At 35.9% G+C, this 26,846-nt stretch overlaps 2 long non-coding RNA genes across 2 annotated transcripts in view; both read left to right on the forward strand.

Moving 5' to 3' along the window:
* The window catches only part of LOC132376439 (uncharacterized), a 413,195-nt gene extending 400,063 nt beyond the window's left edge, over positions 1-13,132 (forward strand). The window contains exon 5 of the long non-coding RNA XR_009506298.1: positions 13,025-13,132. This is a non-coding gene — a long non-coding RNA (uncharacterized LOC132376439). The remainder of the gene's footprint in view (positions 1-13,024) is intronic.
* A 523-nt stretch (positions 13,133-13,655) lies between these two features.
* Positions 13,656-23,712, forward strand: LOC132376441 (uncharacterized). The gene is made up of 3 exons (XR_009506300.1): positions 13,656-13,862; positions 19,908-19,977; positions 23,565-23,712. It is a non-coding gene; the product is annotated as an uncharacterized LOC132376441 (long non-coding RNA).
* The last annotated feature ends 3,134 nt before the right edge of the window (positions 23,713-26,846 follow it).

A 26,846-nucleotide genomic window follows, 5' to 3' on the forward strand; every position in this document is an offset into this window, starting at 1 on the left:
TATATCTGGAACTAAGACTGGGTTTTAGGGTGGGATGGAATACAAAGGGTCTTTTTTTTTAATTTAATTTATTTATTTTTTGGCTATGTTGGTTCTTCATTGTTGTGCGTGGGCTTTCTCTAGTTGCTGCGAGCAGGGGCTACTCTTCGTTGCAATGGCCAGGCTTCACGTTGTGGTGGCTTCTCTTCTTGCGGAGCACGGGCTCTAGGCACGTGGGCTTCAGTAGTTGTGGCATATGGGCTCATTCGTTGTGGCTCGTGGGCTCTAGCGCGCAGGCTCAGTAGTTGAGGCGCACGGGCTTAGTTGCTCCGCGGCATGTGGGATCTTCCCGGATCAGGGATCAAACCCATGTCCCCTGCATTGGCAGGCGGATTCTTAACCACTGTGCCACCAGGGAAGTCCCCAAAGGGTCTTAAATGTCAAACTTTAGCAATTCATCGGAAATACCTGTAGAGAGAACTAAAATGATTAGACATTCAAAAAGTCTTCAGTAAGGCTGTGAAAGATGGTTGAACTGGGGGTGTGACTTATAGGCGGGATTAGGAGACAATTTAACAGCCTAGGCTAGTCCTCCTCAAATCTTCTTAAATGTGTATTCGTATCAAAAAGAAACTTTTTCCCCAGTTCCCAGTAGATGTATGTGTATACATTTATATTTTTATTGACTTCTTATGTAACCGTAAAAACATTTACAAACAGAATTAGAAAGGGGATGAGAAAAAGTTAAGTAGAAATAGAAGTTCTATTATTTTCTTCTTGGAATCTCAGTGGAGCATCTGATACCACTTGGGATATGTGCTGGAGGCAATAAGACATTAAGATGATGAAACTTAGAAACAGTGAAGTAGAAAGAAGGTGAAGTGTGCATTGTTATCATTCCTTAACTCTGTTATGCAGAGGAGAAGACCTGGGTCAGCCTGCTTCTAATTTCTGGAAATTGACTTTTTTTTTTAATCTCATAAAATTTTAGATTTAAATGAGACTTCAATAAGTGTGACCCCTGATGGCTTGGCCTGGAAACCTTCGAGTCTTTTCAGAGATAAAACAACTTTTATTACAATTATGTTCAAAGACAGATGGGAGTAGAGAGATTTCATCATCTCCAGTCATGTTTAAACATTATAATATGAGATCAAATACTTGTGGCCTTAGCTTCCTTGGGAATGAATGGCTGTTAGGTTAGCAGGAACGAGCCACATGTCAGAGCAGTAGGAAACTTATTTTGTCACCAGTGTAAGCCTGTGAAGAGTCTGTGGAAGGATATATTGAGTTTGCATGATATCCAGAGAATCAAAGAGAAATTGATCAAAGTTAAAAATAAGTTTTAAAAAGTCTTTTCCCATGGTTGAAACAGAGCACAGTAGTGAGTTTAATACAGTAGAGATATCACAAATCACCATAGGAGTGGAATCATTGAATAATTGGGTATGTGAAAGTTCAATTTTATATGATAATTCCAAATTATTTTTCAGTATAATTTTAGCAACATATTTTCCCCTGATGCAAATAGTTTTGTTTTTATTTTTTATTAATTTATTAATTTATTTTAAAATTTGTTTTAATCTTTTTACAGTAGGTTCTTAAAGGATAGGACATAGGGAAAAATGTTGTGAAGAGATATGTCTAGGAATGTTTAATGAAGGACAATTCATAACAACAAAAACTGGAAACAAACCAAATTCCCATCATCTAAATTATAGATAAAGTATATCTGCACTATGGAATATTACACAGCAGAGAAAATGAAGAAATTATAGCTATAAGTTTTAAAACAGATTATTACATTTACTTGCTGTGTAAACGTAAGCAAGTAAATTGTCTTAAGCATTTTCCTTATCTATAAAATGGGAATCATATTATCTGTTTTGAAGGTTTTGTGCACTGAAGTAATGCATGAGAAGTGTCAGAAACATGTTTAACATAAAAATATGTTAGTTATTTGCAAAAAAAAAGTAGAGATACACCTTCCAAATGAATGTTCTCTTTTATGTCCCTTCAACCATTTCCATACCCACCCCCCGCACCCCCAGTTTATGCGACTTCTCTGTAGGTAATCACCGATTAGAATCGCTAGGTATGATTCTTTAATACATCTCAAATTTCCTGCATATCCTCCCTAAAAACACTAAATTCATGCTACCTAAAGTATGAAAAGATGAACATATATGAAACAATGATTTTAGGTCTTTGATGCTTTTCTTTTCCAGATATGTCAAATGTGCAAACTCTGCTTTCCCGACCCAAATAATTGGCTTGGTATTTCAAAGTTTCTCATGGTGACTCAGGAAATTTTCAGTCCAAATACTTTCAAGGATGCTTCTCATTATTGGAGGAAACATTATGTGCTGAACTGATCTGTCTGACTGGTTATTTCTGTCTGAGAATGCTCACATGTTTATACCAGAATAAATAGAGTATGTTTATGAGATTATATAAATATTGTTAAAATCTTAACTACAAAATACCTGTTTGACAAAGTCAGACATTGAAAGCCACATCATAAGGTCAGAGGGGTAAGAAGGTAAATACTTGGGGAAGTGGGGCAGAAAATATCACACTAAAAATCTTCAATTTTAAAATCTGACTTTATTCATCAAGTATAGTAACTAAATATAAAATTAAAGTATAGGCGAAGAGGATGAAGTGGATGTCACTAATTTAATGAGTGATGAACAATCTAATTTCAGGCACCTCCCCAGAGAATCCCCTCAACGTGTTCCTTCCCCTGTGTCAACCCAGCACTTTGGGACTCATCACTGGCCATGGTACTTAGGGTCTGCCCAACCATGGGAAGAGAAACAGCTTTCTTAGTGAGGAAAAATGGCTGTTGAAACAAAGGGACCATGGAGTAAAGAACTGCAAAGCTCATCTCATGATCCAAATACCGCTGCCTGGCCCTAGTCCCATAGTGAAAGAGCAAGGTGCATGTATATATGCATGTGAGTACCTCTGTGTGTGCATGTAATATTGGGCTTGAAGAAATGGATTATGAGTTCAGAATGAGGCCAGGGAGTGTAGGGAAGGCTTTGTTCTAAGTAAAAAAGTAGCCTTTTGAGTTAAAGTATTTCATGCAAGTTTATGTTTCAAGAATAATATACTGAGAAATTCTATATTGATTTGGATTAAATATGGAACTATTAATTTCATTAGCAAAGGGAATATATCAAAGGTATACTATGAAAAGCTGCATTTTGAAACTTGAAAAGTGGAGCAAAAGAATTTTACTCCACAGCAAATATATTCAAAAGCACAATGTTATAGTCATGTAGGGCATATTTTCTGTAGATTCTGAACTTTCAGCTGAAATAACTTTTTTCTTTCAGTGATGCAGAAACAATAAGAAGGTGTTTAATTGCTGCTACAAATAAGGCATTTATTGAATTTACAGTATTTAATTTTTTTTAAAAAAAGATAAAATCAAAGGAGAAGAATATGACTCACATAAATTTTTTACTTCCTCCAGCAAAGGTGTATATAAGCCAAAAACTACTGCTTTCATAGTAGCAAAGGGGAAAGAAAAGAGGAAATTGCAAATTTTAAAATTCTAAATCAATGGAATATGACACTCCTCTCTGCTTTATATACATATATTTTTTCTTTTCCCCTTCTAGCTACTCATTCTCAAGCCCTTTCAATGACTTTCAATGAGCTCATGGTCTTTTCCACACCTAATACCTTAAATGATGGTGTTCCTCAAGGTTTCACTCAGAACTCTTCTCTGTTTGGACCCCATACTCGGTTCATATTATTCATATCTATGTATGGCCATACATGCTGACTTCCAGTCTTTTATCTGTAGCTCATATTTCTTTATCAACTTCAGGATGATACTTCTGACTGCTTACCTTTCATCTTCACGTGGGCATCTCACACACTCACACACATATCCAAAACAAAACTCATTGCACACCCCCCCCCCAAGACTGTTTCTCCTCATATAATCTGTATTTTGATCAATGGTCTCATTATTGATCCACATACCTCTGCTATAAACTGAAGAGTTATTTTACTCTCCTTCCTTTGCCCTAATCTTTTACAGATAGTTAATTACTAATTTTAGTTGATTCTGCCTCTCTAACCTTTCCTGTAGTTTTCTCTGTTCCACTACTCTTACCTTTATTGCCTTAGTTCAGACATGTTCCATCTATGCCATAAAAAAGAAAAAGTAGACATAGTCTTATTTATAAAACACCCTCATGGAACACACAGAATGCACAATGAAAAAAACTTCACTGAAAATAGAATACTTAGAGTGAAAAGTAAAGAAACTCTCAGTCTTACTACTATCATAAATCTGCTCTGTTTTCCATTATGAAAAATATTACCATCCTTCATGTAACACAAGGCAGAAAGCTGTGTTATACTGTAAATCCCCCTCATTTTATTGTCATGTATTATCAAATGCCAAATGATATCAATATTATCTCCTACATATTCTGCAAATGTTTATTTTTCTTCTTCTGCACTATCACCATTATGCTAGACAAATCTGTCATTACCTCTAGCCTGAATAATTGCAACATAACTTTATTTATCTCTGTCTATTCAGTGCATTCAATACAATCTATTAGCAACTTGGTAGAAAGAGTGATCCCATAAAATGCATTTATAGAGACATCTGGGTTGAGTCAGGATGGAGTGGCCACAGTTGGAATTGCTCTCCTGCTATTAACAACTATAAAAATATTCAGAATATAATAAGCAACTAATTAAAGGGATTAGATACACCCAATAAATAACACAGAAACTGGAGAAAGGGAAAGCACACAAGTGGAGCTGGCTTTCTTCCTGCCCGTAGTTTTCAAACCATATGTGGGGACATGAAGCCCAAGCTGAGAACATTGGTCTCAATGGATGAAAGAAATAGAATCTGAGTAGTAGAAAGTTAGATAGTGATTTGGGGCTGCTAAGGTTGCTAGAATTGGCAAGTCAGACCACTGGAAGCAGGGAGATGAAGGGAAAGAGCTCTGCAAATCTTCTTAGGAGCTTTATTCATGTCTGTGTCCAAATCCTTTCAACTAACCTTGCATCATTCCTGGGATGAAATGCACTTGATCATGATTTATAATCCTGGTTTTTTTTTGCTGGGGATGGAGGGAAAAGCCAGTGGATTTTTTTTACATTTTATTTTTTAATTAATAGACATTCATTTTAGAGCATTTTTAGATTTAGAGAAAAATTAAGCAGATACTACAGAGTTCCTATATCTCTCTGCCACTCCCAATTTCCCCTATTATTAATATCTTGCAGTAGTGTGTACATTCTTTTGTTTGTTGTTGAAGTATAGTTGATTTATAACATTATATTAGTTTTAGGTATACAACATAGTAATTCAATATTTTAGAGGTTATATTCCATTTAAAGTTATTATAAAATACTGGCTATAATCCCTGTGCTCTACATTACATCATTGTATCTTATTTATTTTGTACTTACTAGTTTGTAGTTCTTAATTCCCTACCTCTACTTTGCCCCTTCCCACAGACCCTTTCCCCTTGGTAACCACTACCTTGTTCTCTGTATCTGTGAGTCTGTTTTTTTGTTGTTGTTTTTATCTTTATTTATTTATTTTTTAGATTCCATAGATAAGTGAAAACATGCTGTATTTGCCTTTCTCTGTCAGACTTATTTCACTAAGCATAATAGCCTCCAGGTCCATCTGTGTTTGTTCTTGCAAATGTCAAAATGTCCTTCTGCTTTAATAGCTGTATATATATATATATATATATATATATATATATATATATATATATATATGTATATGTATATATACACATACACACAATTACTTCTTTATCCATTCATCTGTTGATGGACACTAAAGTTGCTTCCATAATTTGGCAATTGTAAATAATGCTGCTATGAACATTGGAGTGCATATGCTTTTCAAATTAGTGTTTTCCTTTTCTTTGGGTATATACCCAAGAGTAGAATTGCTGGGTCATATGGTAGTTCTATTTTTAGTTTTTTGAAGAAACCCTGTAGTGTTCTCCACAGTGGCTGCACCAATTGATGAACTAATATTGAACAATAACAAATGTCCATAGTGTACATAGAGTTCACTCTTTGTGTTGTACAGTTCTATGGCTTTTGACAAACGCATAATGTTATGCATATGCCATCAGAGAATTATTCTGAACCATTTTATAGATATACCCTTTCCAGAATACCATATAATTGGAATCACACTTTATGTGGCCTTTTCAGACTGCCTTTGTTCACTTAGCAATAAGTATTTAAAATTCTTCCATGTCTTTTTGTGGTTTGATAGCTCCTTCATTTATCTTGCTGAATAATAATCCATCGTATGGATATATGAGGTTTTGTTTATCCATTCACCTATTGAAGGGTTTGTTGGTTGCTTCCAGTTTTGGTCAATTATAAATAAGGCTGCAATAAACATGTGTGTGCAGGCTTTTGTGTAGACATAAATTTTCAACTCAGCTGGATAAACACTGAGTGTGATTGCTACATCATATATTTGTCAAGACTAAGTTGAGCTTTGTAAGAAACTTCCAAACTGACTTCCAAAGTGATGTGCAAAGGGAAGTGCAAAGTTACATTTTACATCCTCACCAGTAATGAATGAAAATTCCTGCTGCTCCTCAATCTGGTCAGCATTTGGTATTGTCAGTGTTTTGGATTTTAGCCATTTTAATCGGTATGCAGTGGTATTTCATTGTTTTAACTTGCAACTCCCTAATGTCATATTTTGTTTTATCTTATCATGAAACCAACTTTTGATTTTATTGAGTTTCTCTGTTTTTTTCCTATTTTATTCTTTTCTTCTCTAACCTTTCATTTATCTTTCTGTATCTCATGTTTTATTTGCTTTTCTTTTCCTAGCTTTTTGAAGTGAAAGCTTCAATGATTGATTTTGTATCTTTTTTTCTTCCTAATACAAATGTTTAAAGCTCTAAATCTCCATATAAGCACTAATAGATTTTAACATGTTGAATTTTTGTTTTCATTCAGTAAAATATTTTCTAATTTGCATCTTGATTTCTTCTTTGACTCATGACTATTTAGAAGTACATTGTCTAATTTCCAATTGTTTGCCAATTTCTTTGTTGTTTATGACTACTTTTGATTCTTAAATTAGTTCAATTTGGTTAGAGAACATACTTTGTATTATTTCAGTCTTTTTAAATTTATGGAAATTTGTCTTATGGCCTAGAACATGGTCTATTCTGGATGATGGGAGCATCTCCAGCCAAGATGGCTACAGGCTCCTATAATCCTTAGTTGGAGTTCTGTTAGCTTTTCTTGTATACTTCTTATTGTTGCTTACCTTGATCTATTTCTAGATCCATGAAATTATTTTTATTTTGTTTTGTAGTTTTGTACTTTATTTGATAGGGGGAAGGATTTGTTAGATTCTTCATGCCACCAGAGCCAGAAGTTGTCCCTTGGTGAAGCTCATTTCTATATGAGTAGAGTGTATAAACTCAACCTTTGTTCTCTATGGAGAATAGTAAATCATAGTAATAATCATAACCCCAAGATGCTTGGCATTTTGGCACAATATTATTCTATAATAACAAATTCAACAGCTTACTTTGTCCTTTGATTCTTTAGGGATACTCTGACTGAAATTAAGTCTTCTACTTTATGTGTTCTCTTTAGGACTTATACTATGGATCACAAATTAAATTTTAATTGCATTCATGGATTTGGCTCCATCCACAGTTTGAGAAAAAAAATCTTTTTTACAGAACTACGAGTTCTTAATTCCACAGGCTTTGCTCTTCTCAACTGTGTAAGAGCCATTTTTTACAATAGCATTTCCTAAAGATGCTGCAAGAAATGCTGCTCCAGTAAGGACTCTGTTAAAACAAAAGTTTCATATTCAAGTATATTTGGAAAATGCTGCACAGTGTATTGTATTCTTGGGATTTAAAAATTTGCATTAGAATACTGAAGTCATTGAGAAGCCTGGGAATAATGAGACTTGTTTAACATTTCTTAATCATTACTTGTTATGATTAAGCAACCATCTGCAAGAGTTTGACCATAAACACATCCCCTGGCATCATGGATCCTGGTGCACGTGACTCTCAAGACTGTATTTTCATTATTTAAAAGTCTGTGGTCAAACTCCTAGAGGAAAACATAGGCAGAACACTCTATGGCATAAATCACAGCAAGATCCTTTTTGACCCACCTCCTAGAGAAATGGATATAAAAACAAAAATAAACAAATGGAACCTAATGAAACTTAAAAGCTTTTGTACAGCAAAGGAAAACATAGATAAGACAAAAAGACAACCCTCAGAACGGGAGAAAATATTTGCAAATGAAGCAAGTGACAAAGGATTAATCTCCAAAATTTACAAACAGCTCATGCAGGTCAATATCCAAAAAACAAACAACCCAATCCAAAAATGGGCAGAAGACCTAAATAGACATTTCTCCAAAGAAGATATACAGATTGCCAACAAACACATGAAAGAATGCTCAACATCATTAATCATTAGAGAAATGCAAATCAAAACTACAATAAGATATCATGTCACACCGGTCAGAATGGCCATCATCAAAAAATCTACAAACAATAAATGATAGAGAGGGTGTGGAGAAAAGGGAACCCTCTTGCACTCTTGGTGGGAATGTAAATGGATACAGCCACTATGGAGAACAGTATGGAGGTTCCTTGAAAAACTAAAAATAGAACTACCATACGACCCAGCAATCCCACTACTGGGCATATACCCTGAGAAAACCATAATTCAAAAAGAGTCATGTACCACAATGTTCATTGCAGCACTATTTACAATAGCCAGGACATGGAAGCAACCTATGTGTCCATTGACAGATGAATGTATAAAGAAGATGTGGCACATATATACAATGGAATATTACTCAGCCATAGAAAGAAATGAAATTGAGTTATTTGTAGTGAGGTGGATGGACCTAGAGTCTGTCATACAGAGTGAAGTAAGTCAGAAAGAGAAAAACAAATACCATATGCTAACACATATATATGGAATCTAAAAAAAAAAAAAAAAAAAGGTCATGAAGAACCTAGTGGTAAGATGGGAATAAAGACACAGACCTACTAGAGAATGGACTTGAGGATATGGGGAGGGGGAAGGATAAGCTGGGGGACAAAGTGAGAGAGTGGCATGGACATATATACACTACCAAATGTAAAATAGATAGCTAGTGGGAAGCAGCTGCATAGCACAGGGAGATCAGCTCGGTGCTTTGTGACCACCTAGAGCGGTGGGATAGGGAGGGTGCGAGGGAGGGAGACACAAGAGGGAAGAGATATGTGGATATATGTATATGTATAACTGATTCACTTTGTTATAAAGCAGAAACTAACACACCATTGTAAAGCAATTATACTCCAATAAAGATGTTAAAAAAAAAAAAAGAAAAAAGCCTGTGACCTTTGTGAAAATGTTCTTCCTTGCCCGTATTGCATTATCGATTTGTTTCACATTTAAAGGAAAACACTAAACAATTGTATTTGTTAGCAAGAGAAAATGCCTATTAAAGATTCAGTTTAGCTTTGACTAGCTTGATAGGATACTGATAACTTTAAAGGCAAAACAGAATACAACAGAGGATATCTTTGCTTTTCTCCCCTAAGACATCATTAGGCTTCATTCAATTATTGTAAAACTGTACAAAGTGAATTTTAGAGTTATGTTTATAGTATTGAGTACTAGTATTGAGGCAAAGTAATATTTTCAAGTAGAAAATTTAATGTTAGCCACAAATAATTCCTACTTCTTCAACTCTCTGCAGATTCCAGTTGGAGAGTCTTGAAAACAAAATTTTTTTTTTTTTTTTTTTTTTTTTTGTCAAAATGACAGAGTTCAGATTCACCTCTTTTTTTCTTTGGAAAAGTGGTGTTACATGAACAGTATTCTTTTCTGAATACAATTCACTAGTATACCATGGTTTACACATGATGAAAGTTAAAATAAGGATACAAAATGTTTTATGCACTTGAGATATATAGATTTAATTTCATTAACTCAATAGTGCTTATTCAGGGAGTTGTTTTAAAGTTCTATTTAAAATATGACTTGGGATAAATATTTGCTTTGTCTTCACAGCAAATGACAAATTAATTTTTATGTGGTTTAACTTATTTGAAAAAGTCTCTTGAGGTAATATGTAGACTTTAGGATTACAAGACACACACACACACACACACACACACACACACACACACACACACACTAATAGGGAGATTGAAATCGATTGTTAAAGTAATGGTTTGGGATTCCCAAACTAATACTAATCTATATAGCATCTTTGTTTGGATTGAAAAAAAGTGACCTTTCCCGAAAGTAATTTTATTTTCTGTGTCCAAGCCCTACACTTCTTTATTTTGTGAGTATATTTTGGAGATTGACTGATATCTTTAATGCTAATAGAGATGTTTGTATTCATTTTGTAGTTAGTCAGTTTTGATTACTTAATTTTTTTTCTAGAAAATGTGTCATTCTTCCTAATTCTATTAAGTTTAGTAAGTTTTCTTTTTCTAACTTTTAACACGAGCACTTAGCTCATTTATGGTTAGTCATTTTGTTTTCTAACATGTTGTATTCTAGGCGGTACATTTCTCCCTAAATACCTCCTGATTAACAGAATCCCATGGGTTTTATAACAAACTGCTTTTGTTGTAGGGCAGTTTCAAACATTTCCTAAATTTCAATTCAAATTTAGTTTCTGATCCGTGAAATAAATATTTATTTATTTTGTTACCAAATGTATAATTTCAGTTCTCTTCTTGTTTTCTTTTTATGACAATATGACTATGAAACACGGTTTATGTGCCAATTCTTAGCTATTCAAAACTTTTTATGGCAATTTAATAAATGCATCATATATGCTTCCAAATAAATTGTATTCTGTACTTATTGGCTGCAGTGTTCTATAGTGTACATTAGATCATGCTTCTTATTTGTGCAGTAGATCTTTTTATATATTTTGAGAGGGTTTTTTTGTTTTTGTTTTTTTTTGTGTTGTTTTGTTTTTGTTTTTGTATTTTGGTCAGCTTAATCTATCAGCTTCTGAGGGGAGTATGTTAAAATCCCCCAATCTGCCTACTAATTTTTCCACTTCTTATTCTGTTTTTGCTTTATAAATGTTAAGACTTCGTACACAAGCTTAGGATTGTTACATCCTTACATGAATTTATCCTTATATTATCTCATATGATTAAATAATTACCTCAAAAATGCTTTGGGGGGCATAGAGCCAGTTTGAGTAGATATTAATATTACTAAGCCATATTCTTGCTATTCTTTTTAGTATTGGTAGTAGTTGCATTTTCTACTGAATATGCACAGAGGTATACTGTTAAACGTTTAAAAACTGGCTCTCTGAAACAAAATCTCTAATTTGTAACATTTGCTTATTTCCCTGGTGTAAATACTCTCTGTGTGGCATAACGCAAGCAATCAACATGAAAGAACTGAAGCCGAGGTGAAGACTTGCGCACAGCAGCTCTGGAGAGCTCTTGAGAGACTTTGTAACCTGGCTCTAGCACATTACTGACAATACATTTTCTTTGCTTCTTTTTTCTCCTTTCCTTCCTTGTATTGGATTGACCAGATTTTCTTTATTCTCTTCTTTTTCCTTTACTGGAATGGAAGTTATACCTTTTATGTTATTAACTCTGTGATTACCCTTGAATTTTTTGCCATGCAGATTGATTTAAAAACTAATCAATATCTCTTATCTTCTTGAATACTCTAAGGTATCTTAGGTTGCTTTAGTTCTAATCCCTTTTCCCTACTTTCATGTCATTCCTGTCTTGTATTTTAGTTCATGCTTTTTAAGCCTCTCCAAATTAGTCAAAATATCATTATTTAAGAATTTGAAGCTATGTTTTCCAGTGCCTCCTTGAGTTGTCATTATCATGTATATAGCAGCTGTTTTTAAACTGTGTTCTGTGGTTCCCATCGAGATCATAAAGGTGTCCTAGGGGCTGCTGATGTGTATGTGAGAGAGGCCAGATAGGCAGTATTCAAAGTTTCCACCTCAGTTCTAAACACCTGCCTCTTTTTGGCTGTTTTATTCCTAATACTCTTTTTTTCAACTGAGATATAAGGAAAATACAATAAAAATCATAAATGTTTATCTAGAGTTTGAGCAAACGTATGTACACCCATGTAACCACTACCCTGTAAAGGATAAAACCATCATTCAGCACCTGAAACACACACACAGCTGAACTTTCTGCTTTCTTCAGGTGGGGGAGCTATGTTGGTCAGGCACTGTCTCTAAGCAGAGCAGAATGCAGTCTCCCATAGCATGTTTGGGAAGCATGACGTTCAATAATTAACTTCACTGCAGTTCAGACATGTGAATGATTTACCATTACTGTAGGCGGATAAGACTGTTGGTGACTGGCTAGCACTCAAAATCATGTTCAGTGGAATGAGCCTCTTCCTGATGGGCTGCCTTTCAGACGTGAAGGGCTTTTCTGTTTGGTTGGCTTGCATAACCATGTTTACTGGAGTGAGTTGTCATTGGTTGATTAAGTACATTTCAAACTGGCTCTAGGGGTTAATTTTTACGATGACTAAAAGGCTGTCATTTATTTATTGAGGAAGTTAAAAATGAGTTCTGATTGCTCTTTTTTTTTTTTTTTTTTTTTAGAAATTCACGTTCTTTTATTTATTTATTTATGACTGTGTTGAGTCTTCGTTTCTGTGCGAGGGCTTTCTCTAGTTGCGGCAAGTGGGGACCACTCTTCATCGCGGTGCGCGGGCCTCTCACCATCGCGGCCTCTCTTGTTGCGGAGCACAGGCTCCAGACGCGCAGGCTCAGTAATTGTGGCTCACGGGCCCAGTTGCTCCGTGACATGTGGGATCCTCCCAGACCAGGGCTCGAACCCGTGTCCCCTGCATTGGCAGGCAGATTCTCAACCACTGCGCCACCAGGGAAGCCCCTGATTGCTCTTATTACCATGGCAACAGAAGATCAGGTTTTTGGTTTGCTTTTTTCTACAATGCAGGACATTTTCTCTTCATAGTTCTTTTTGGTTCTTTCACAGCCAACTGGAGTAAAGCCCATCATGAATTGCTCAGCTCTTCCCCGTTGTAGTTGATTCTCCTTGAAGACGAGGTTTGTTTCCAGATCTCCTTTAAGATGAAGTTTGTTTGTGCAGGTATGATTTTTGGTTAGATTATTGATCAGCATGATTATATATTCTGCTGTTGTCTTTGAGCTGTTTGTTGAATCACCTATCAGGACAGAAACTGCATACAAACATTTAAATTTATGGACAACAGATATTAAACAACTGTGAGAAAAACAAAAATAACTATGGGATGGAAAGGCACTGTAGAAATAATCCAGGGTTTTTCTAGGTTGCCCAAGAAAGCAGATCCCAATGACTCTCTGAGTCTACTTTCGTAGCCAGGTTGGCTTTTTCATTTAGATATAGATTGATTCATTTTATGAGTAGTGTTAATTCAGATACAATAGGATAAGTTAGTAACAGCACAGATTTTCCCTGAGTAGCTAAAAGAAAATCCTATGTTGTCCAATGATTTATATAAGGAATTTAAACTTATTTTTGTGCTATATTACTTATTAACAATATTCAAATTATAGAACAGACTTTTTATGCCTACCTCGAGTTGCCTAACTACTCTGTGGTCTGTTCCACTAGTTATTATTTCTCTACAAAGAACTTCACAACTTTGGGATCTTTATAAATCTGAAGGCCAACAGAAGATATTCAGGAGTCATCCACTTGGGGAAGCCTAACTAATAGCCTTGCAGAACAAAAAACTGTGGTTCTGTGTGAACACTGAAAAGCATTGATTTTCACACAAGATGAAGAACACAGGCGCTTCCTGAGAGAAGTGAACAACTTTTGTGAAGCTGTAAGTATATTGTTTTTAAGGTGTTGTTAAGACAAACAGTCATTTTGGCATCCCCAAAATGTCTTATCCCCTTTTTCTGGTGCCCTAAACTTGCATTATCTACAAGAGATTAATTATTAGTTAAGTCAGTGTAACATACCTTAACTTAGTTTTTTTTCAAATTAGGTGGCCAGCAATCACTTGGAAGAGCTATTAGAGTGTTATGGTGGTAATTGGTTCTAGTATATTTTAAAAATAAGCAAGTTTATATTATTATAAGAGGAACATGGTAGGAAAAATCAGAAGTGTATAAACTTGTAAGGAAAAAGATACAAATAAAAGGATAATAAAAGTGTGCAAAGGAAAGTGTAACAATCAGTGGTTTCAGGTATTTTGGTGGTGTTGATTGTAAGTTCCATCCTGTCCATTGCCATTATTTATTCTGAGGATCTTGGGTTAGCCATAGACTTTTGTGGGGTTTTCTGAAGATCTTCCACTATTAGGACTTAATTAGTATAACTTACCAATTCCAGTTAAAATGCTTTCTGTTATTCTAGAGGTTTCACAGTAATGAAGACAGTGAATATTTTTGAGCAGGGGGCAAATCCTTGCAGAATTCATGAATAACTGCTGGTAAAATGGCCCCCTTTTACTGAATAGAATGGTTAGAATGTTCTACATTGGGAATAGGGTATTAAGTCTTTTAGCTACAATCTGTACTGTGGTTGTTTTAACAAGGGAGTATTTCAACCCTCCAGAAAATAAGCATACTATTATTTGTGCATATTCATCACCCAGAGGGAAGTCATTTTATAAAATTCAGTTAAAAATGCTCAAATGTTCTCTCAGAGCATGGTTCCAGTCTATGCCTTGCTTTTACACTTTTTCCCAGAATTATGTTACCTGTGGATGAGGCTATATTTTGTTATCCGTAAATATTTTATCCATCAGTGTTTAATATTGTGGACATTTTCCCCTTACTGTGATGGATTGGATCATCTGGTGGAGAATTTTGACAAGTGTTCATTTCAAGTTTCATCGGATGCTACCTCGTGAGCATCCTGGCTTTGCCAGATCTTAGCCACGTGGGTCTTCCAATATGATGGCTCCGTCTGTTTCTTTTCATAATTTAGAAAACAAATTTAGGGTACCTAGGATGGAATATCTGAACCCCTCCATGGATTTGACAAGTTCCATGGGAGGTTTCCGCGAAAGGACTTCAGTCAGAGCAGACTTTTTAGCAGAATGGTCGGCTAAAGCATCTCCTCTATGTGCTGTTTTCATTGTATTCTTCCTTTAGGACGGTGTTTTTGTTTGCTTTGTTTTTCATGTAGACCCTTTTGTTTTGATTATATTTATTCACAGCTGTTATCATTATTTTTAGTTACTTGACATGTCCTAGAGAGGGCCACCACTGAGTGACCCGAATAGATTTGACTTCTGGTAAAGAATGGATCTTACAAGATGGAATAGACTAACTGTTGTATGTGAACGTGGTATTTCTTCATTTAATTAAAAACAAAAAAAAAGCCAGCCATCACAATTAGCATAACAAGAACAAAAACAGCAAACCAGGATTTGTTTAAAAATGTCCAAGTGGTATGTTCTTGTTATGCAAACTGATAGAATTCAGAAACCAATCAGGAGATTCTCCTGCATTGGAGAGGGTAAAGGAATTGCTGAAGTGATCTTATACCAGTCCAGGTGGAACCATCATATTTAAGGGGAATTAAAGTATGATATATGAACATTTCTTTTACTAATTTAAAGACTGTAATTGCTCTAAAATTAAATATGCCAAAGTTTAGGGAACTAATAATTTAACCCAGAAAGTATGCAGAGAACAAATATAAACACACGGGTTTTGGAAGAATATATATATATATATATATATATATATATATATATATATATATATATATATACACACACACACACACACATATATATATATATGTATACACTTCATTGAAAATGACATCCTAATATGCTCAATATAAATTGTAGAAAGGTCCCCATTGTCTTCTTTTTGTCAAAAATCTCTAGAACATAAAGTAAACAATAATGATATTCTCCTTATAATGAGCTCACAAATCCTCACAAAGATATATACAAGCATACACACATATACAGTGTTTTGATAATTCTGAGAAATATTTCCTTATTTTGTTGTTAGTTGGGAAAAAATATTTTCTACAGTTAATTCACATCTCATGGAACTGTAAAGAATTTTTCATATCATGGAGAGATGTAGCATGCATCTGCAGTACTTAGCCCATGTATTTGCATGAATCTTTTCCCTCTACAGGAATATTAATAAATACACAGATCTCTCTAACAAAACCACTGTAAATCTGTTTTCTAACACTAGTAAATTTTACATTTTAAATTGTTAGTCTTAAACTAAGATGATTACATATATGTATGATAACATTGTACACTTTAAACTTGACACAGCTTGGTTTTTTTGATATCTCATATTATTTACCCTTCTCCCCCAAACAAAACCAAAATATAAACAACAACACATAAACAAAAGCTAAACTGTTATGGCGCTTTGTGGAAATAATACTATCCTTTTTCTTTATAGTTAGAATAATTATCATAATTTGTAATGCAGGGATTCTTCTATCTTATAAAGCCCATATTTTCATGAATAATATATGAATAGTTCTAATTCTTTCACTGCAAAATAAGTGCTTCAGAAATCAGTAGCAATGATTACTTAGTGTCAAAATGGGTTAGTAAAAACAATATGGCCATATCATATAAGAAAATTTTTTAAGTTCTCAAACATCTAGATCAAGGTTTCAGGACGTGTTACCCTTGAACCCTTGGTGTCATGGTGAAAACATGAAAAGATCTATAAGCGGGGCTGTGCTGACCCAGGTGGGTGTGGGTGAGGGTGACGTGGCAGTCCTCCACTGGGGAGCACGGGGTGAAAAGCACTAGTTCAAAAGGTTCTAGCTTTCAGCTAAAAAGGTAATGCTGCAAGAGTGAAGTAGTGTTAGCAAAAGTTACAGAGCCTGGAAATTATTGCAGAAGCATCTGGAATTCACTAGAGGATCTTCAAATTTTCAGTAGCTTATGAATTATGTGAAGGGAATTGAGGTAGAGGAGGGAGATGAATTTAAAAGGAATGGCTTTTCCTTTGCACCGTTAGAGTTAATTCATCATAAAACAGTGTTAAATCTACACAGCAAAATTTGGAGACCAAGATCTTTAAACTGTAAACTTAAAATCGTGATTTGTGTTAGAGAGTTCCAGAGTCCTCCCCAAAAAAATTCAACAAGGGATTTATTATCCCTGATGAGTTCCTTTACTTGAAATTGCTTCTCAAATTACTTAGAATGCTACCAATTGCTTAGTGCAGCATGGGTTAGGTAATTTGGATTTTAGCTCAGAGATCAAGGTGGAAAAGGGCCCTAGAGAGCATTGCTGGCATCTGAGAGGGCAGGACAGGGGCAGGAGATGGCAGCGCAGGGCAGTGTCAGGAAGAGAGAGTCCAGATAAGATGTCACCTCACCAGAGCACTAGGTCAGACCTCAATGGAGTTTGAATTTTGTATTCAAGAAGTGTGCCCTTGGTGCTATTTCTTACTTGTTTCATAATCGGTAAAATAAAATGGGGATGATAATTGTAGAAGACTTGTAGGGTTCTATTGTGAAGACAGAAGACAGAACAGTGTGAGGTATCACTTCTGGTATGGCTGTTACCCAAAAGGAAGCCAGGAAGACTGAAATAGGACTGGAGGGCATTGGAGATACATTTCACTCACTTTGCAATTTTGTTTGAGTCTGACTCTCCAAAGAAGAAATATTTGGGAATTCTGTTTTCTAATATCAAATGTGATGGGGAAGGATGCACAATAATATGGAACTGATCTAGTAAAGTTTGTGGTGGACAGTCCCCCAACTTGAAGGTAATTGGGAAAACAAAAGAAAAACAAAATCAAAAGTCAATTCAAAGAAATCAGAAAAACTGAGTGCTTTGGTGGAAAAAAAGCACCCCCCACTAAGACATCTGTAGCATTTTAGTTTGGCAGTGGGGGTTTGGGGGGTTTTTTTTGGTCTTTTTTGGCATGGTAGAGGTGTCATTCTATTGTCCACTAGCTTCTGTTTTTTTCTGTTGCTATCAGTCTTGGTTTTGCTCTGATTTATTGTCATCTGGTAGCTTATAAGATTTTATCTTTTTTTTTTTTTTATTTAGCATTTTTACTATGATGAATCTAAGTAGGATTTACTTTTGATTTATCCTGCTTAAGGTTCCTAACCCTTCTTGAATTTCTGGCCTAATTCCTTCTGTCCATTTTGAAGTACTCTGATCCACTGTCTCTTCAAATAATGCTTCTTCCTTCAAACTCTTTCTCACTTCTGGAACTCCAACTACATGTACGACATTTGTCTGATGATCTTTTCACTATGTTTCATTTTTCCTTAATTCCCTTGTATATATTTCCATTAATTACTTTCCGTGTTTCAGTCCAAATATTTTCTATTGACATACCCTCAAGTTCACTAATTCTTTTTTTTAGCTGTGTCTTATCAGCTGTGATAAATTGGATTGTCTGAATTCATTTATATTTATTATCTGGTCTTTCTCTTTGTCCTGTTCCTTGGTATAATTGGTAATTTTTAAATTGAATGTTCGACATTGTGCATTAAAATGTCTTGGTTGGGAGATCAGCTCGATGCTTTGTGAAGACCTAGAGGGGTGGGATAGGGAGGGTGGGAAGGAGGCTCAAGAGGGAGGGGATATGGGGATGTATGTATACATATAGCTGAGTCACTTTGTTGTACAGCAGAAACTAACACAACATTGTAAAGCAATTATACTCTGAAAAAGTTGTGAAAAAAATAAATAAACAAATAAAAAACAAAATGTCCTGGTTGCCTCAGCACCTCCTGAGTAATTTCAAGGAACTTTAGCAATCTGACTAACTATCAGATTCTTGATTCCTAATTTTGCAAATAACAAAGTAACACGAATGTCAGAAAGCCTTTTTATATATTAATGCCTCTCCATTACATATTACATTATATGTACATATTAATACATTATTATTCTATATTAAATTTATTTCTGTCCCTGGTGACACAAGTATTTTCCCCTTATTAAAAACCACCTTCTATTACATACCATTTATCACTCTTTTTTTTTTTTAATTTTTTTCTGCCTTTATTTTCTTATTTTTTATTTATTTATTTTTTTAAATTTATTTATTTATGGCTGTGTTGGGTCTTCATTTCTGTGCGAGGGCTTTCTCTAGTTGTGGCATGTGGGGGCCACTCTTCATCATGTGCGCGGGCCTTTCACTGTCGTGGCCTCTCTTGTTGCGGAGCACAGGCTCCAGACGCGCAGGCTCAGTAGTTGTGGCTCACGGGCCTAGTTGCTCCGTGGCATGTGGGATCTTCCCAGACCAGGGCTCGAACCCGTGTCTCCTGCATTAGCAGGCAGATTCTCAACCACTGCGCCACCGGGGAAGCCCTATCACTCTTTATGAAAGTTTACTGTGGCCAAAAAAAAAAGAAAAACGCAAACAAACAAAAATTTAAATTTGGGAAGAAGGAACTGATACTTCACTTATACCTCATAGGTTTTACAAGCTTATCAGTTTACACTGCAGACCTCTTTTCCCCATTTCCTTTCTTTTTATGATTCTTTCACTGTCCCAGGGCTATCATATACAGATACAAAGAAGATTAACAATGTCGTTTTACCTTTCATATTCTTCAAAATCTTATAACATTGTGAGTTTGGGCTCCTTTCTATGTCTACTGTATTCAATGAATCAGAAAATTAGACTTTAAAATTACACTTTCTCTTTCTGGCTAGTGTCATTCTTATGCTTGTCAGAAGAGAACATTCTTTTAAAGCCAGATTTCCCACGAAAAAATGATAGATTGACTTCACTGACAAATGCATCCTGGTAACATGTATGCCTGAGGAAATCGTGTAAGAAACAGTTATGTCAGCCTGCTTAGAGTTAAAAAGAAACGGTATTTGATACACTCTCACATTAATATGAATACTAGGTGTCTAACCCTCAAATGCTGTTTGCTTAAGGTGTTTTGCAGAAGGGCTTGACATCAAAAAGAACATCTGGAGAACAGCAAACCAGAGGGATGTGTGCAAGGTAAGCAGGCCATCTCAGGCCTAAGGATTTGGGATGTGATTATCTCAATTCAAAACATTCCAGGGGACTGTGTTCCCCTCTTCTAACTCTCCCCATCGTGGCTAGTACAGACCTAGGGTCAAAATTCTAACAAAGAATCTACAAAGTCATAGGCCTCCAGAACTGATTTTCTCCCTGCTGCACTGAATTTCAATTATCTCACCACCAACTGTAGGAGTGCAGTTTTCCAACTAACATTTCACTGAGAATGCCAGGGGACTACAGGGGAGAGAGGAGGATGGAGAGCCATCTTGATCCTTTATCACTTAAGAAAATGCACAGACAAAGATGAAAGGAGTTTGACACCTATAATCCCTTGAGAAGATGGAGGACCTGGCTGTCAACTTAAATACCACTTGAGAGCACACAAAACAAATGAAAGGAAGTCGAAAGGTACACCAGACATGCTGTTCTTGAAGCACAAAAACAAAGGTTGGCATGGAGAAAGGCCAGCTCACAAGACAGCAGAGATAAGGTTTGAGACCTGGGAGCATCAGAGCAGATTTAAAACATCTGCATTTCCAGAATAATTGACTATGAGGTTGTTATGGCTCCTTCTGTCTTTGGTGCCCTTTCCTGCTCTTTCTTTGGAAGGAAACATATAGTTCAAGCCCTACAGGAGCTCTCTCAGCACATAGCAATGGTTAAAATTATGAAATGTGAAGTCAGACAGACCAGAGTTCAATTCCAAGCTGCCACTTGCTAGACTCAATGAACTGGGTCAATGGGCTCAACCATCCTGAATCTTAATTTCTTTATGGGTAACTTCCTACCCCACAGGAGTATCATATCTGTTAGCAATGGGCAGAACTAAGCCTTGTGGGTAATTCTATAGACATGTTAAAGAGATATTTGAAAAATCAACTTTGTGCTTTTGGGATGGATATTATGAAATATGGGCTGGCTGACCTTGAGGAGCAATCTTTCAGACCATGCCTGGGTTAGAAGACATCATTTTGCTGCATTACCATGGGTGTAGGAATGAGGGCAGCATATTTGAATTTGTCCCTATAACAAGATTCTAGGGTAAGCCCTGTATAAGCAGGAGAACCATTCCTATGCATTTTACAATACATGTTATCATGGGAACATGTATTAAACATGATAACAAAATTATCACCTTGAACAAAGATTTGTTGTTACCTGCTATGTTCAGGGCAATGGCTTAGGTACTGGGAATTTAGTCCTCTTCAAGGTCAGCCAAGAGATGCATATCTAACTAGCACTGAATTACACCATACCTCCCCCCTGCACATATACACAAAGAATTGTTACTAAATTATGTTTAGGTGTGGTAACATCAGCTTTATTGACAGTGTTATTAAAAAAGATCCCTAAGAAATTTGTTGAATTGTGAGAACGCTGTTGATTAAATCACAAAGAGTTCTCTTTACACAGCCTCAAGATAAAATTCTGCCTGATCCTAGTTTAAAGAATAGTTGTAATTCTCTTAAGAAATTGATTTGTTTTTTATCCAGGGGATATTGCGACTCTTGTTAAGTGAAAAGGATTCTTTGCAACTGGTTTATGGAAAAGCACTAAACTATGGCCCAATCATGGTAAATCTGTAGGTCACAATAATATTCATTTTAACATCATATTGTTATAATTTAAGTAGTTTTGAAAATTTCCTGAAATATTTTCTGAAACATCAAAAGGTACAAATAAGTACCCAATTAACCGGTTTTGAGCCATTTTCACATTGCCTGAGAGAGAGGATGGCTGGTCCTCTCACTGAGTTAAAGGAAGTGGTATCTACAGATGAGAGTCACACTGAAGAGAACATTTTGTGCCCTCTAACATACAACTATAAGGTTGGACTAAGTATTTTATGACAAATTTCATTCTAAATTTAAAAGTCAGTTTGAAAGAAATTTTTATATCTCTAGCAAAATAATTGGTACCACTTTAACATACGACTTCCCCCTAAAAATATACAGAGTCACACACACACACAAATACAAAAAAAATAGTGTATCAGCACTCAGATATGTACAGAATACTTTAAAATGTTAAAAATATACAAGAAGGCTTGATAAGAGTCAGGCCCAAGTGATAGTATTAATTATAATTAAGTAGATTAAATAAAGTAATTCCATGTATAATAAAGTTGAAACTCAGAGAACAATAAAAAGAAAAATGCAAATAATAGTTTTGCAAATACAAAGTACATTCACAAATTTTTACAAAAAGTTTTCTTTTATTGTCCCTATACCTAAGCTCCTATATGATGGTTTTTAAATAATAATAGACAGTAGAAACTCCTGGGGAAAGGCTTCTGATTCAAGATGCCACACTTAGCTCATCTATTTACCTCTTCTTCTTCCCAGAACCACAGTAAAATGATCATAAGATAATATAAAATGGTTTACATGCCAATAGTCATGAAGAAAATAGAAGGGGGTTAACAGCAGACACAGAGCCCAATACATTTCTAGGAGACGTTTTATAATAGGTAGAATAATGGCCCACAATGATGTCCACACTTTAATCCCCAGAACCTGTGGATATGTTACCTTACATGGCAAAAGGTATTTTGCCAATATGATTAAGGTTACAGATCTTGAGATAAGAGACTACTCTGGATTATTCAGGTAGGCCCAATCTAATCCCATGAGTCCTTGAAAGCAAAGAACTTTTCTTGGCTTTGGACAGAGACAGAAGTGGGGCTGGGAGGAGGGTGCAGGGCTGGAGAGAAAAATGCAACACTGCTGGTTTTGAAGATGTAAGAAGGGGGTCATGAGCCAACAAACACAAGCAGCCTCTAGAAGCTGGAAAAAGCAAGGAAACGGATTATCCTCTCGAGCTTTCAGAAAGGAAGTGACACCCTAGTGACACCTTGATTTTAGTCCTGTGAGATGTGCAATGGACTTCTGGCATCTAGAACTGTAAAATAACACATTTGTGCTGTTTTAAGCTACTATCTTCAGGGTAATTTGTCATAACTACAATAGAAAACTAATATATACCTAATTCAGGGATACTGGTTGATGAAGCAGGACAAAGAAAGCTGTGATCCAGCATTTGCCAGCATGGGACAATGGCCAAAGAGGAAAAGAAAGAAGAAATATGAAGCTTTAGAAGATCAATAAAATGTCTCGATATCAAACATGAAGTTCCACAAAGATGATATAGGAAACACAAGACAGGAAGTAGCAAAGAAATAATGTAAGTGAGGTTCCCAGAATTAAGTGAGGACAAAAGTCTTCAGATTAAAAGGGTCCACCAGTTGCCCAGTTCATGAATCACTGAATGAAGACCTACTACCAGATACATCACTGTGAAATGTCTGAGTTATTTCAGGAATAAGAAATGATGCTAAACATTTAGAAAAGAAGATAAATGACCTTTAGAAAGTAGAGAAAATACGGTTGTCAAGGACAAGCAACATCAAATATTGAAGGTCAATGGACAAATACACTCAAAGCCTTGAGGGAAATTATTTTCATGAGTTTTGTACAAAAGCCAAACTATCAATTAAATGTGGTGACACACAAACCTCAGGCTGAAGATTAATCTGACAAGTTTTTTCATGCACATTTTCTTAGGAAGTCCAGGAAAATGGAGCAGTGAACCAAGGAACGAAAGATCTAGGTCAGTGGCACCAACTCAGAAAGCAAAAGCAGCTGCTGGACCACAGCTCAGCCACAGGCTGGCAGAGCAAAAGACCCGGCAGCCCAGCCTGACCTGGAAGAAGGAGGCCTCCAAAAGGTAGCCTTCGGGAAAGAAGGGGTTAGATTCCAAATCCACCCATGCCTTATCACCTCCATCACCCCGTCTCCTACACACCATCGTCATCTCAAGTCTGAACTAGTACGGAAGCCTCTTAAATGCTCCCTGCCTCTAGTGCCCCCATATATTCTAAATATAACATCCAGAGCTATCTTTTGTTTAACCATTTTTTAAATTGAAGTATAGTTAATTTACACTGCTCTATTAGTGTCAGGTATAGAGCAAAGTGATTCAATTATACATATAACGGAAGTTACATATAACTGAAGAGTCAGGGGCAGCTGCACTCCCTGTGGTCTTCCCTCCAGGACCTGGCTGGTGGAGCGGCCTGTCTGGAATATGCCAGATAAAGGCGTTCTTGACTTTTTTTTCCTGCTGTGGACTCCTGGCAATTTTGTGACGCTTACGGACCCTTCCCAGAACAATATTTTTACACATAATAAAATCACATTAAACTATATTTAAGTTAAAAATATATATATTGTATGTATGTATAATTTTCCATTATATATGTATATATGCATATATATAATTTTCCATTATAGGTTACTACAGGATATTGAATATAGTTCCCTGTGCTATACAGTAGGTCCTTGTTGTTTATCTGTTTTATATACAGTAGTGTGACTATGTTAAACCCAAATTCCTGATGTCTCCCCCCACATCCACCGCTATCCCCTTTGGTAACCATAGGTTTGTTTTCTATGTCTGTGAGTCTATTTCTGTTTTGTAAATAAGTTCATTTATATCATTTTTTTAAATTCCACATATAAGTGATATCATATGATACTTGTCTTTCTCTGTTTGACATTTCATTTAATATCATGTCTCTGGGTCCTTCCATGTTGCTGCAAATGACATTATTTCATTCTTTTTTATGGCTGTGTAGTATTCCATTGTGCATATATACCACATCTTCTTTATCCGTTCATCTGTTGATACACACATAGGTTGCTTCCCTGTCTTGGCTATTGTTAAGAGTGCTGCTATGAATGTTGGGGTGCATGTACCTTCTCTATTTAAAGTTTTCATTTTTTTCAGATATATAGCCAGGAGTGGGATTGCTGGATCATATGATAGCTCTGTTTTTAGTATTTTAAGGAACCTCCATACTGTTCTCCACAGTGGGTGCACCAATTTACATTCCCACCAACAGTGTAGGAGGGTTCCCTTTTCTCCACACCCTTTCCAGCATTTATTACTTGTAGACGTTTTAATGTTGTCCATTCTGACCAGTGTGAGGTGGTACCTCTGTGTAGTTTTGAATTGCATTTATGTAATAATTAGCAGTGTTGAGCTTCTTTTCATGGGCATATTGGCCATCTATATGTCTTCTTTGGAGAAATTTTTTTTAGGTCTTCTGCCCATTTTTTGATTGGCTTGTTTGTGTTTTTTTGATATTAAGCTGTATGAGCTGTTTGTACATTTTGGAAATGAATCCTTTGTCGGTAGCAACATTTGCAAATATTTTCTGCTAGTCCGTAGGTTGTCTTTTCCTTTTCTTGATGGTTTCCCAGAGCTATCTTTTTGACACATCAAACTGAATATGTTACTCATGCTCAAAACCCAATGGGTTCCCATCACACTTAGAGCAAAATTCTATTCTTTGGCCCACAAACATCTAACAGGTTTGGTCACTGACTGACACCCACTCCAATTTTATTTCTTATCATTATTACCTTTCTCACATTTTTCTCAATAGTAATGTCCTTTTGGGGTTCATCCAACATGACAAGCAATTCTTACCTCAGTACAATCACCCTTGATTTTTTTTTAACAAATTGATTGGAGTATAATTGCTTCACTATGGTGTCTTAGATTCTGCTGTATAACAAAGTGAATCACCTACACATATACATATATCCGCATATCTCCTCCCTCATGCGTCTCCCTCGCAGACTCCCCATCCCACTGCTCTAGGTGGTTACAAAGCACTGAGCTGATCTTCCTGGGCTATGCAACTGCTTCCCACTAGCTATCTATTTTACATTTGGTGGTGTATATATGTCCATGCCACTCTCTCACTTCGTCCCAGCTTACCCTTCCCCCTCCCCATATCCTCAAGTCCATTCTCTACATCTGTGTCTTCATTCCTGTCCTGCCACTAGGTTCTTCAGAACCTTTTCTTTTTTTTTTTTATTACATGTATATGTGTTATCATACGGTATTTGTTTTACTCTTTCTGACTTACTTCACTCTGGATGACAGCCTCTAGGTCCATCCACCTCACTACAAATAACTCAATTGCGTTTCTTTTTATGGCTGAGTAATATTCCATTGTATATGTGTGCCACATCTTCTTTATCCATTCGTCTGTCGATGGACACTTAGGTTGCTTCCATGTCCTGGCTACTAAAAATAGTGCTGCAATGAACATTGTGGTACATGACTCTCTTTGAATTATGGTTTTCTCAGGGTATATGCCCAGTAGTGGGATTGCTGGGTCGTATGGTAGTTCTATTTTTAGTTTTTTAAGGAACCTCCATACTGTTCTCCATAGTGGCTGTATCAGTTTACATTCCCACCAACAGTGCAAGAGGGTTCCCTTTTCTCCACACCCTCTCCAGCATTTATTGTTTGTAGACTTTTTGATGATGGCCATTCTGACTGTAGTGAGGTGATACCTCATTGTAGCTTTGATTTGCATTTCTCTAGTGATTAGTGATGTTGAGCATGCTTTCATGTGTTTGTTGGCAATCTGTACATATTCTTTGGAGAAATATCTATTTAGGTCTTCTGCCCATTTTTGGATTGGGTTGTTTGTTTTATTGATATTGAGCGGCATGAGCAGCTTGTAAATTTTGGAGATTAATCCTTTGTCACTTGCTTCATTTGCAAATATTTTCTCCCATTCTGAGGGTTGTCTTTTCGTCTTGTTTATAGTTTCCTTTGCTGTGCAAAAGCTTTTAGGCTTCATTAGGTCCCATTTGTTTATTTTTGTTTTTATTTCCGTTTCTCTAGGAGGTGGGTCAAAAAGGATCTTGCTGTGATTTATGTCATAGAGTGTTCTGCCTATGTTTTCCTCTAAGAGTTTGATAGTGTCTGGCCTTGCATTTAAGTCTTTAATCCATTTTGAGTTTATTTTTGTGTATGGTGTT

Source organism: Balaenoptera ricei, chromosome 12 (genome assembly GCF_028023285.1).
Source record: "Balaenoptera ricei isolate mBalRic1 chromosome 12, mBalRic1.hap2, whole genome shotgun sequence".
NCBI classification, from domain to species: domain Eukaryota; kingdom Metazoa; phylum Chordata; class Mammalia; order Artiodactyla; family Balaenopteridae; genus Balaenoptera; species Balaenoptera ricei.